This window comes from Chenopodium album, chromosome 15 (genome assembly GCF_948465745.1).
Source record: "Chenopodium album chromosome 15, dcCheAlbu1.1, whole genome shotgun sequence".
Lineage (NCBI taxonomy): Eukaryota > Viridiplantae > Streptophyta > Magnoliopsida > Caryophyllales > Amaranthaceae > Chenopodium > Chenopodium album.
The window spans coordinates 16,426,967-16,441,140 of record NC_137848.1 but is presented as its reverse complement, the minus strand read 5'-3'; the positions used below and the strand labels follow the sequence as shown (position 1 = coordinate 16,441,140).

Below are 14,174 nucleotides of genomic sequence, written 5' to 3'. Positions count from 1 at the left end.
CTGCTTACCACCTTGAAAAGCAACCTCTGTGGTGGTTTCGGGGGGTATTTTGAGGTAGGTCAACCAACGTCTTAAAATTAGATTAACGGTGGAAATTCGGCCAAATGTAGTACCCAATGGCAGGGCTGGGCCGGTGCAGGGTGGGCGACAACTCAGGGCTCCCAAAAAACAAGAGCCCCAAAAATTAGTATATACAATTTGTTTCACAAATAATCACAAAAAAATACCACTTGGATTAGTGGTTGTGTTATGTTTAAGATAATCTCAAGACCAGGTTTCAAAACCCACTGGAGTTAATTTTTTGCTTTTAACTTTAAGCAACATGTCCTTGCATGATCTATACGCTAAAAAACTACTATGTTATAATAGTGCAACTACACTACTCTTGCTTGCAACTGCCAAATTAGATCCGGTTTGCAGGTTTGTGTTTCCCATAGTAATCTAATTTATGTTGCACTTTATTTAATAATGTCAACTTTCATTAGCTGGAACCTCTCTAATTCTCCAATTTCAATCTAACAACTTGGTTTTCTTATACTAAAATAACACAAATTGACATAATACCACCAACCAGGCTATCATGTTTTTCATTAATTTAAATTTCCCAAAACTCTTTAAATTGTGACTTCTCTTTTTATACACTCTCATACTTCATCACATTCCACCTTAGATTGTCTAACATGGCTTCCTTCATTTGCTCAATCCTCCTCATCACCTACATCATCTACACAACCTCTTCGGCCTCGGCTTTGACCTCAACCTCGACTGCCTTTCACCCTAAGGCTTTAGTCCTTACCGTCTCAAAAGACCCCTCCACACTCCAATACACAACCAAACTCATCCAAAGGACTCCCCCTGTACCCGTACTCTTAACCCTAGACCTAAGCACACCTATCTCATGGGTACTCTGCGGTAATCGTTACGTCTCCACCACCTACCGCCCTGCTTCCTGCGGCTCTCCTCCATGCATTCTTGCCAACACCAAAAGATGTAGGACATGCGGTCCTACTCCCTTCAAACCCGGGTGCAACAAAAACACATGTAGAACTCTCTCCCTCAATAACCCCTTCACCAACGTCTCTCCACGTAGAGGCGGCGAGCTAGCTACCGATGTTATCCGTATCAACTCCACTGACGGATCTAACCCAGGCCAACTCGTCACCATGCCCAACAACCTCTTCGTTTGCGCGCCTATGTCCTTGTTACAAGGCCTCGCGAAAGGAGTGTCCGGAGTTGCTGGCCTCGGGAACTCTAAAACATCTCTCCCTACTCAACTTTCCTCATCTTTTCGTCTCCCTCGAAAATTCACGTTGTGCTTACCTCCACTTAGGGAAAACGGTGCCGTATTTATCGGGGACGGGCCTTACAACTTCTTCCCTGGTGTAGATGCCAAAACCTTGCTTTCCTACACTCCTATCATCGCTAACTCGGCCCGACCCAACAACTTCTTCATAGGAGTTCAAGGAATCAAAGTCGGAAATAAAAATGTAACACTTAACAAGTCCTTACTATCAATAAATAGTAAAGGTAACGGTGGAACCATGTTAAGTGTTAATCACCCTTACACTCTTTTACAATCTTCTATCTACAAGGCGGTCACGGCCGCCTTCGACGGACAACTAAGGAACTCATCTTTACCTGCTAAAAGAGTTACTCCGGTTAAACCATTCACGTTGTGCTACGACCCTACCTCGTTAAGTTACACGAGGATCGGGCCCGTGGTACCGGACATCGACCTCGTGTTGCAAAGCGAGAAGGTGTTTTGGAGGATAGCCGCGACTAACTCCATGGTTAGGGCTAGTGATAACGCGTATTGTCTTGGTATATTAGATGGAGGTAAAAACCCGAGGACGTCGATTTTGATAGGAGGGTTTCAAATTGAGGATAATTTGCTACAATTTGATCCGGCTAAATCTAGGCTTGGATTTAGTTCTTCCTTGATTTATGATCGGTTGGGATGTTCTTTTTTCAACTTCACTTCTAATGCATTGTAAAATTTTCATTAATTAATAAATCTAGAAATAAGGCTTAGGTTATGCTTGTTTATTTTATTTTCAATTAACGTGATGAATCCGGAAGTTGGCAATTTTAACACAAGAATGTAATAAAAAGTTGTGAAATTCATGACAAGCCTTATACTACGTAATAAGTTCAGCATTATGGGAACGTACAAGTTTCATTAGAAGTGAGAAATATTGTGTACTTGATGTTTGGCCCTATCAATTGGTTTAATTTCCAGCACGGCAAGCGCTATATAATGGCTTAAAATTAGGCTACAAAAGAGCTTTATAATCGTCTAAACTAAAGTCAGCGAATGGGTTGAATTGTATTGAGTTGATAAGTTATTAAGTTTAATCAGCTGATTAGAATCTCATCTCTTTAATAAAACCTGGTTATTAGATAAGGTAACCCACTGATAAATGTGTTAGGGTCAAGCTTAAAGGTTTTTTTAATATACAGAACTTTTATTAGGTATGGTTAATATAGGGGCAAAATATTTTTCCGATAAAGAAAATAGATAATGTAAAAATAATTATATAGATAAGTTTGTTTTCATATATATTTAATGATGACTTTCTTCAATATTTATTTTAATAATTGATTTGTTCAATATTTATTTTAATTGATATTCATATGTACTTATTAATGGCTTAACTATAAATTAAAATAAATATTGAACAAAGCGGTTATTACGTATATATGAATACGAAATATATCAATCTATGTAATTTTTTTTACATTATTTACCGTCTCTGTCTATTAAATTTGATAATCATTTTGGCCATATTTTTACCCTATATAATTAGGCCCTGTTTATTAAAAATCCTTTAAACTTGGCTCTAATTCTATTATCATTGGATTACCCTACCCTATAACCAGATCTATTCAAAAGCTATAAATTGTACATGTTCCGTTTGAGACCAATCCACGACACTTCTACAAATGGAGTCCAAGTCACATAAGGCCTATAGGCCCAAGCAATGAGGCTTGATCATGTACCAACCCTATGCAGCCTAAAGATCCTCTGCTATAAAAATAAGAAATAAAACATTCTAGTTTTTAGAAGAGGTCATAATCCATTTATCCCCATTTATACATTACCGAAGAGGTAATCTTAGCGGCTAATTATTACTCTCTCGGTCATTTTTTTGCTGCAGTTTGCAAGAATGCAAGACGTGTTCAAATGCATGTATCTCAAATTTATTTATGTAAAAATTATAAAATTTGATATTTATAAAATACAGGTGCAATGAGATGATTTTAACAATATCTCACATAAATATGTTATCACTTATACATTGACGAGAATTCATGGTTACAGCTTTAAAGGTTTAACCCAAATATATGCGAAAAAAAATAAGAAATAGAGGGAGTAGATATTTGGTATAATATTCGTACCTATTATGACAATTTGGTAATTATTAGGAACTAGTTCCTCCGTTCTTTTTTACTTGAACTATTTTGACTTTTACACTATTCACCATCCTCTTTTGACCTATAGAGAAAAATATATTCATGTGGGATCTTTCTAAATTCGTCTTAATAAGTACTATCATAATATACAACTTTCATAAATTTTAAATATGAAGAAATTAAAGTTATTGATCGCTAAAGTTTTGCAATGACAAGCGTGATTAAAGAAACAGGTCAAGTAAAAAAAACAGAGGAAGTATAAAGTAGTGCCATTGGGTTGTAAAGTAAGTCTTGGACTCGTGGTACTAAGAAAAACTTCCAATGATGTTCGGCAAACTCTCAATGGTACAATTATAGTGTGATCTCCAGTTCTCCACCAATTTTTAGCTCTCATTTCTTGTGAACTTTCGGTATGACAAAATGTATGTTAGGCTAACATCATTGCCTTGATTTCTTTTCCATATACAACCTCTCTTTTATATTATTTGTAATTTTTGCCAAAAATAAATGCTAAATATTTTGCAATTTGTTTCATAGTGTTTCATCACACTTTAAAAAGTTAAATTTTATCATTTTTTACCATTAGTCCACAACTTCTCATTAATCAACAAACAAAGTTGATAGTTTATGTGATTTCTAGAGGATTATTTTAATGTATATTTATTTAAGTATTATTATTAGTCTTTTATAATTTTTTACATGTATTAAAAAAAAAAAAAAATCAACTCCATATGATTTAAAGATAAACGTGGAGACAATAACAGATCAAATATAATGTAATTTGTAAGGAAAGGAGGGATGGAGTATATAAGACAAAGGCAATCCAATTTACAAAACAATTATAATAAGTGGTCCGCATATAACTTGGTAGGGTGATATACGAGGGTATTTAAAAGAAGAATTGTTATGCACAAACAATTATATAACAAGGGGTAAGAGTATATATAGTTAGACATAAATGCATATCCTAAATTTAGAGTAGTACCATTGAATGATCAAATATTACATTGAATATTCAGTTGTACTATATATATATATATATATATATATATATATATATATATATATATATATATATATATATATATATATATATATATATATATATATTGGTACTATATATGCATTCAGTGATACTAAATACGTGCAAATAGTATCACTAAATAACCAATAGTATTATAAAAGAAAAAAGAAAGAAGAAAAAAAAAAAAGCATTACATGGTTATGCAGTGATGCTTGAAGTTTTAAGAGATTAATATAATTATAGTAAAAGTAAGATGAGACCATAAAAAAACATTATGTGAGAGAATCAGTGGCAGATCCACGGTGGGTTCAAATGGGTTCATTAAACCCACTGATTTTTTGAAAAAAAAAAAATTTTAAAAAAACGGATATAAGCAAGTTGTGCACAAAATTGAGATGGTAAAGCCAGCATAGCTCAGTGGTAGGATTAACTGCACACCTGCACACTTGGGCTTCAAGATTGTGGGTTTGATCCCACGACTTAACACATTAATTATAGATTATCAAATCAACTCTTCTGTCTTACAGGGTGTTTGGAAGGAAAAACCAAAGGTTGGTGAGGAAGTTGGACCCTCAGTGGTTAAGCCTCCATGCTTGCGCCCACCAAAACCTGGTTTTTTGAAACGTAATACAGACGAGCTTGGGTTTCAACTGAATTAGGAGGGGGAGGTGGTGTTTTCAGGACTTTTAAAGGGGAATGGTACTTTTCTTATTTGAGCAAGTACAATGCCCCAAATGCTTTGGTGCATAATTGTATGATTTAAGGGAGGGGTTGAATTATGTAAGAGCAATGCCTCAGCGGGTATCTGGAAGTTGAAATTGGTGCTGAAGCAATCAGAACTCTGCTCAACAAAGAAGGGGGTCATATGTAACATGAACTTGCAGCTGTGATTATTGATGTTGCTAGACTCCTTAACAAGGGAGAAATGACTGTCATTCTTAGCACGATCCCAAGGGAGCTTAATAGCCTTGCTCATTACTTGGCAAAATATGCTATGGATATGGCAATGGGTCACACTGATCATATTGTCTGCCCTATGAGTGCTGCTACTGCTTATGAAGCAAATCTTCATGCTATTCCTGCCCCCATCCCAGTTAGTCTTATCTAGTTGGACTTTTTTATCTACGGATGATTGTATTAAAAACAATATTAGAAGCATAGTAGTAAGGTACTTTGATTTGACTATGTTCAGAGAATGCATTTTGCATATAAGCTATTCTTTGAACATTAGGATGTAATAGTTTATAGGGCTATGTCCAAGTAATGCATGCTTTCTTTTGTGTTTAAAAAAAATAAATTAAAAAAAAAAAAAAAAAAAAAAAAAAAAAAAAAAAAAATTTCTCCCTAACTTTCTTCTCCAAAGCACTCCCCCTGTTTTTAAATACTTGTTTCACTTTTATTTTTCGACCGTTTTTAGATAATTGCTCCATTTTCTTATTTGAAAATCTTTTACAATATGTAATTCATTTCTCTCCCCTAATTTAATGGACTCTAAATAAATCATATTTATTAATTTCATAATCTCGTTCTTATAATTCTCTCAACTACTTTTGCTTTTTACAATTTTTTATTTTTTCCCCCTACCCACAACTTCCAAATTTTATTACTTTCTCCATTGTCTCCAAAAAATCTGCGCATGAAAAAATTGAGCAAGTTTTTAAAAACGGAGGGAATATATGAAATTCCATTTTTTTTTTTTTTTGCGCTCGCTTTAATTACTTCTTTAAACTCTCAATATCCCAAGTAACTCATTAAAAGACCCAAAACATCAAACCCCTTTACCCTAACTACTTTTTCTCCCTAACTTTCTTCTCCAAAATATATATGAAAATCTGAATGCTTTTGTAGATCTTTTTTTTCTAACTGTATTCCATTGTATTAAGTTATATGTTATACATTGTAATCCGGAATTCGAAATAATCTATTAAAATTTAATTTATACTTTCTATGTTCTTTGTAATTGCAACGTTTATAATTTTACAATATTTACACATACATTCCTTTGATTATCATTTTTTGTGATTCATACGTTGGAAAAAATATATAGTCCAGCGGGATCTTGTTAGATTCGTCTCAAAAATATTTTTATGATATCAACTATTTATAATTTTTTACAAATTTGATCTTAAGATGTTTAGGTTATAGAACGTGCATTGGTAAGCCTGAAATCATCAACATTGCAATTATAACAAACGGAGGACCTACATCTTATCTTTTACTACTTCTGAACCCATACTTCTGAATTCCTGGATATGCCATTGGAGAGAATAGATATTTTTATTACTTTGTACTAGTATTTAAGTGGGGATCATGGAAGAGAGAAATGATATAAAAATTTAAGTGGTGTTTAAAGTAAAGGAAAAATTGTCAATTGTAGCCATTTAAAGCTTGTATTTAGCAAATTGCAGCCCAAAAATACTAATAAATTGTAAATTGCAGGCCAAAAGTAATAATAAATTATAAATTACAACTCAATTTAATTTTTTCATCGATTTGCATGCCGAAAAATATCATGTTAAGGTTTAGAAGACATTTTTGTTCTTAAGGATCCAAATTGAGCTCGGAATTGGATAAAATTAACGTAAAGGCCTCGTTTTCACTACAGAAATAAAAAATAAAAAAAATAAAAAAAATAAAAAAAAAGAAAAAGTTGCACAAAAATTAATACATTTTTTATACCCAAAACGAGGCACTTATGTTATGTTTTATGTCAATTCGAGCTTAATTTAGATCCCTAAGAACTAAAATGACCCCTGGAACCTTAACGGAATATTTTTTGACACACAAATCGATGAAAAAACTTAATTGGATTGTAATTTAGAATTTATTAGTACTTTTGGGCTGCAATTTGCAATATTTTTTTGATTGGTTGTAATTTAAAAAAATACAAACTTTAAATGGTTGTAATTGGCAAATTTTCCTAAAGTAAATGAGAAAAATGATAAAATATACGAAGTAGTATAAATTTACTAAATTCTCTCTTTGTTTTTTTTAATGTATCAGTTGACTGGCACATTTGACAAGACGTAACTTTGACTATTAATATATTTAATTTTCTATTAACAAAATTGTAACAAAATTATATTATGAAAGTAGACATTGTAATGAATCTAGTGATATGTCATATAATAATATTTATTAATTTTATAATAGAAAAAAATTAAGTCAAACATGGATGTAAACAGTGCAAAAGTCAAACTAATTCATTTAAAAGAAATGGAGGAACTATTGAGGTAATGCATTTTTTTTTTAAAAAAAAAAACCACTTTCCTTCAAAAATTATTTTTTCTTTGCACATTTTATCTTCCGATCAATACCCAATTAGTAGCCATGAATTAATAATTTCGTTTTCAAAATTGTTGTAAAATAAGTGTTTCAAAGGCCACGAATAATAGAATGAATAATCTAGTTGTTTAATGAAAAGGAAGATGGTGTGGCGTGACTTCGTCACTACCTTTGAAAACGAATTCCGGCGCAACCGAGGTGCACATTGTGTCGTCGATACATTCCCTAAGGTTACTCACCACTCTCAATCAAAGGCACTTTTGGATGAGAGGTGGAGTCATATAAACTTATGCCCAAAGAACAAATGTGCTACATTTAAAAAAACGGAGACATTACAATTTAAAGTGATCCCACTTACCTATCTCTCTCCTCATTTCTCTCTTTTTCATGTGCTTTGTAATACTATTTTAGTATTTATTATGCATCTTGTAAGCAAAGTCTTTGGTTGCCTAAACCAATGGTGATCGTCATGTATTTAATACATATCTCTCTTCTACCTCATTTATGCCTAATTCTCATACCCATTTATTCCCATATACTCTTATTAGTTGCCTTGATCATAAATGTTTTCTTAATTATACTTGTATTAAAATACTAAAAAGAATATAAAAAAAAATTTTAAAAAAACATTATCATCTGAATATAGCAAGACAAGTGGTGCATTCTAATTCTTTGTCCACCTTTTGCAAAAGGTTATAGTAATGACCTGGTCATGACATTTCTCTCTCCAAAAATACTTAGTTTTTATTTATTATTAATATTATTTTATCTTCTTCTCTCATTTTCTCTCTCCTCATGCCCAATAGTGTCGAAATAGAACTATTGATTTCTTCCCTTAGAGCACCCTTAACCATGAATGGAAGAAATTATTTGTGAAACTGTTTACATAAAATAATATTAAAAAAATTAAAGATTGGTGAACAGTGCTATAATTAGAAAGATGTTGAGCGAGCTTTTGGAGTTCTACAATCTCGATTCGCTATAATTAGAAAACCATCTCTTGCTTGGGATGTTCAAATAATTCACAAAATTATGTTATCGTGCATCATATTGCACAACATGATCGTTGAAGATGAACGAGATACATATTTGAACAACTCTGACACGTTTCACTTCATTGACAACCAAAGTGGTTATCACGAGGATGCCTTCGAGTATCGTAATGAGCGTGTGGTAGACATCAATATATATTTGCAACGAAGAACAGAGATCGAAGATCAACAAGCTCACTTGCAATTAAAACATGATTTGGTTGAGCACATTTGGAAGAAATTTAGGCATAACGAGAACAATAACAATTAGATTTCAATTATGTTGTTAAGTATGTGTTATGTCTAATGCACTATGGTTGTTTTTTTTTTCAAATTTTCTATTAATAAAAAATATGTATTTTTAATTAACGAAGTAATTAATAACGCTAATTATGCTAATTGCAGATAATTAACAACGCTAATTATGATAATTTTAGCTAATTTTGCACGCAAATAATGCTAATTGTAATTTCCTAATACTAAAACATAACTAATTACGGTAATAACAATAAATTACATATCAAATGAGATTAATATATTGTTAATTATATATATATATATATATTTTAATCTTTAGTAAAAAGATAAATTGAGGTAGGGTAGGTGAATAGTAACATGAACAATTGTTTATTGGTTTATGGTTAAGAGGAGGATGTTGGAAATTATTTGTTTGGTTTATGTGTATGAGAGAGAAAGTATTTTTTTATATAAATAGTAACATGAACAATTTTTTATATATTCATGAATAAGGGTGCTCTTACTTGACTATTACCAATCACTAGGATAAACAATGCTCCATTGCCACTTCCTCGATGTACACAAGATTGCTTGGCTTGTTTTCAAGAAAAAAAAAATTACAATAGGTGTGATAAAGGATTTTGATACCTTCGTTCCCTAGACGTATCAATGTGAAGGTGAAGAGTAGTTGACATACAAACACATAAGTAAGCAATAGAGAAAAGAGTGTTGTACTCTCTCCGTCCCATAATACTTGACATACTTCTCATTTTTGGTCGTCCCACAATACTTGACACATTACCAATTTTGGAAAAGGACCGCTGTTATAAAATTATTTTTCTTTATACTCTATTGGCCCACTGCTCTTTAGGAAATAATAAAAAATTTAGACCACCCCCCCTTCCCTTTCATGACAACTAGCCCCACTTAATTTTTTAGCAATAAAGTAATACAAAAGAGCATCTTTTCTATAATAAACAGATATATGAAAAGGACCCACTTACATTTTTATTAAACTACGTGCTTCCTCCAACGTCCCAAGAATTATGGAACGGAGGGAGTAGCACTTTGTAAGAGAACGAAACGTGGCTCTAGAATATTCCAAAAGTACCAATAGCATCGCTTCGGCATCTAGGATATCTTATGTAATCCGGACTACATTCAGGCACTAAATTATAGTATGACTCATTACTTTCACAGTTCCACATAAGACTACTCTATTCAAAAAATAAAAAAAATAAAAAAAACCTACCTCGTAGTTATACATTAAAACACATAAATAAATAAATAAACTTTGTATATACACTTAAAAAAATGTGCCTCGTATTTATTTTTGGGTAATTCTATACAAGGGCAATGTATAAGCATTAAAAACACTTTTGAAAATTGTATAAAATTAGGATCAGTGTAATTAGTATGTTTTTGTCATGCTTTTCTAAATTTAATCAATTTTCAAGAGTGTTTTTAATGTTTATATGTAGCCCTAAGGGTTATGTATAGCATTTTCCTTTATTTTTTCGGAAATTCTCTGTTTTTAATAGCTATTTAATAATTTTATTACTTTCTCCATTTTCTAATGTTAGTCACATTTAAAATCTTTGAATTCTTAAAAATTAGAGAAAATCTTCTAAATTTCTATGTATATATAATAACAAACATAGACATATAAGATCTAGTTTTAATCGTTTGAGTACTTTATTAATATCTAATTTATTTAATTTTTAAGTGTGAGATTAAAGATACTTGCGATTAAAGAACTACATCGATAAATGTAAATGAAGTGAGACTAACATTATGAAACGGAGGAAGTAATACTTATTGGTATAAATGTTAGTTTGTTGGGAAATTCTCTGCTAAGGCAGCTAATGGCGCGATGTCCATGCCATAGCTACTTATGTCCGGGAAGCTCTATTAATTTTCCTTAATTCACGATTTTAGGTAGTAACATTAATGAAGGAAAATATGTAACAAATATTTTTTTAGGAGTATAAGTGTCTGCACAATATTCTTAAGAGCTCAAAAAAATAAGACAATTAACATTAATTAGGGAACATTTTTAGAGGATATAATTATCCAAAAACTATCAATAAAAATTATCTCATACTTTTTAAAAAGTAGGGAAAAATAAGACAATTAACATTAATAAGAGTAAATAAGTATATAAACATCTTAGAGGGTATAATTATCTAAACAATATTCATACGAGTTATCTCATACTTTTTAAAAGGTAGGGATTCGTTGGTATAAAACCTTGCTTAAAAAGTACCACTTATTTTAGTAACCCATAATACTTGTTTATTACTCATAGTAGTGTAGTACTAACAAATGCAATAAGCATTATTGGTATTAATAGACTTCTTTGATGATCTTAAGATGATATCATGTAGGCACAACTTAATATCAATGGACACACAACTTATTATCAGTGGACATTATTAGAGTCATTGAATATTCAAGCTAGTAGAGGCTTAGAAATCCTCTTTGATTCAAACATTATTGTATCCAAGTAATTCAACACAAGTGATGGACATATATAGTGATAAAGTATATAACATATTCCTTGACCTCAACCATCTGCTTAAACTTTTGGTTCAGTTGGTCTTTCAATATGGTTTCAGAGCCAACGTGACACAAAATTCACGGGTTCAATTCTCATCCACCCCTCCTTTCAAAGTGGAATATTAAATGTTGGGTATGGTGGGTGTAGACACCTACTTTTTGCCTCTGGTCTTGATAAGAAGTGTGATGATGTTAGAAAAAGTCGTTCTTCATGCTAGAACAAAGTTGAAGTGTTTATGGACTACGAAATGCATTATGAAATAAGTTAAAACCCATATTTGAGACCAAGTTATCTTAGAGACTTGTCCTATTAATAATTAGGCCACATTCTCATACATGTTTAAACTTGATTAATAACGGACCAAAATGCGTCAAATGCAATGATTGGATCTAATGGATCTTACATTGTTGAAAACCGAGCAAATCAGATAAACCGACCATGAAATTTTCGTACAAGGCCTATATAGATGGATAACCCTTTCAAAGAGCTTTCCAACGATATATTATAAGCCCGATTCTGAGTTAAAAGGAAGAAGTTATGATCAAAATACTAAATTGGGCCTTAAAATCGACACCCTTGGACTTAAACGGCCATATCTATTGTTCCATAACAGATTATAACCTGATTCCAACGACATTGGAAATTAGACATTTAGAGATTTCCAATGATACCTCATATTCCTAAATCCAACTTCACAACCAAAACTATGGAAGTTTTAAAAACACGTTTTCGTATAAGGCAAACAGCACCGCGCGCAACTAACTAAGTTGCGCGCGCCTGGCACTCGCAAGTCATTGAGATGCGCGCAGCACCTAGAGCGACTCCAAGAGTTGCGCGCTCCACCTGACGTCTTGGCTCCAAAAACCTAAACCTAGATTCTTACGTCTATAAATAGGGGTCTTTGTTTAACCTTAAGAACAACAGAAAAACCAGACTTCTAAACCCTAAATTCTGAAATCCCTAATCTCTCAAGTCCTCTTACTATTATACAAATTTTCTTTTCTATTCTTAAATACTTTCCAACCCTAATTGAATCCATTGAAATCCTTAGAGGTAAAAAGAAGAAAGAGGGTCCATAAAAATCTAAAACGGAGATTTAGCATAAAAGAAGAACGGTTAATTTCCCGAACACTTAGATAAATCACTTTTCTTTTATTGTTTAATTTTAATGGTTTAATTAGTGTTGTTTGATCACTTTAAACAAACTTTTAATTAATTATTTTCAAATAGTATTTTATGTTAATTAAAGACTAGAATTGGAATAATTAATTGTTGTTTTGTCACTTAAGTCAAGGCAATTTTTTTTTATTTTAATTTGTTCTTTTCACGAATTTGATTAAAATGAATAATGAATTTCGTAGTGATTAATGTGTGTAAATAAAATCAACTAACTTAGTTTTTAGGAACCACGTTGCATATATTGTTTGGTGATGAAATTGTGAAAAAGAAAGAGCTAGTAAAGGCCGCACTACGGCTAAAATAGTGATTCCCCTCTAAAGGGAACATTGTTTTAGTACCCTCGCTCCCAAACTCATTTCTGGTATAAGTAGACCAATTTGGGCATGGGGTAACCTATGATTCATGCTAAATATCCCTTGAACCCTACTTGGGAAAAAAGCATGAACGAGGTTTATGGGATTTCCTAAAACTTATTGTCTTATTCTTACAAAAAAGCATAATGATAGGATTAACACTAATTCAAAGGTCTCCTAAACTGTCAAGAATTCAAATCCTAAAACACCATAAAAAGTGTAAAGTTCTAGGCTTTTAAAGGGTCATGGGCAAAAAGGAGAAGGATCCCCTACGATTGGCACACCCTCCTCACAGTGGCGACTCCACTAGGGACTTAGAGGTTACAAGATTAGTTCTTAGTTATGGTTCAAGGTTTCCAACTTAGGTTACATATGAGTTATAAAGAGGGCTACCTTGGATAATCTCTAGTTAGAGAGCGAGATTTGAACACATAATATCTTCCTTTTTACCAAAAGTAAAAGCCAAACAAGAGATATTGTATCATGCATAATTATAGCACACTTTAACCATTGGGGATTGTCTCATTGACTAGAGGTCGCCAACACTAGGCTTCTATCCCGAAATCAATAAAAATCATCCCACCCATATCCCCAACAAAATGTTGGGAGAACTATGTCATGGGTCAACACGTTGAGTGATTAATTTGTGCATCGCTTCTTAAGATATGGTACCTCTGGACACCCAAGCCTTGACCATAGAACGTCATTATATGTTTTGACGGTTTCTTTTATGTGCTTATGTGACTATATGGATATGTGTTTAATTATATGCTTCGTGTCTAATCTAATTAGTTCCAACTTATTACCTAGAGATATTAAAAAAAAAAATCGTAAAAACATTGTGGTTCGACCAAAAAAATGTCGAGCCCGACCTCCAAGTGCAAGTCCAAAAGTTGCCCGCGCCTCTTCCATGCAACGCTGTGTCTTGAGCGCGCCCACTATTCAAACGTTGACTTTGACTCATTACGAGCAATACTATACGGAGAAAACGAAATTAACGCTTCAAGGTTAATCGTTAAGTAGGTGCTAATAATATCTTTTTGGCAAACAATGTTGTCTAACTTAGTTTTTTTTTATTTTTATCGTTCTTC

General features: G+C 32.5%; 1 pseudogene; it reads left to right on the top strand.

Annotated features, from left to right (window-relative positions):
• Positions 1 to 680: 680 nt before the first annotated feature.
• Positions 681 to 1,994, top strand: LOC145582009 (putative aspartic proteinase GIP2 pseudogene; annotated as a pseudogene).
• The last annotated feature ends 12,180 nt before the right edge of the window (positions 1,995 to 14,174 follow it).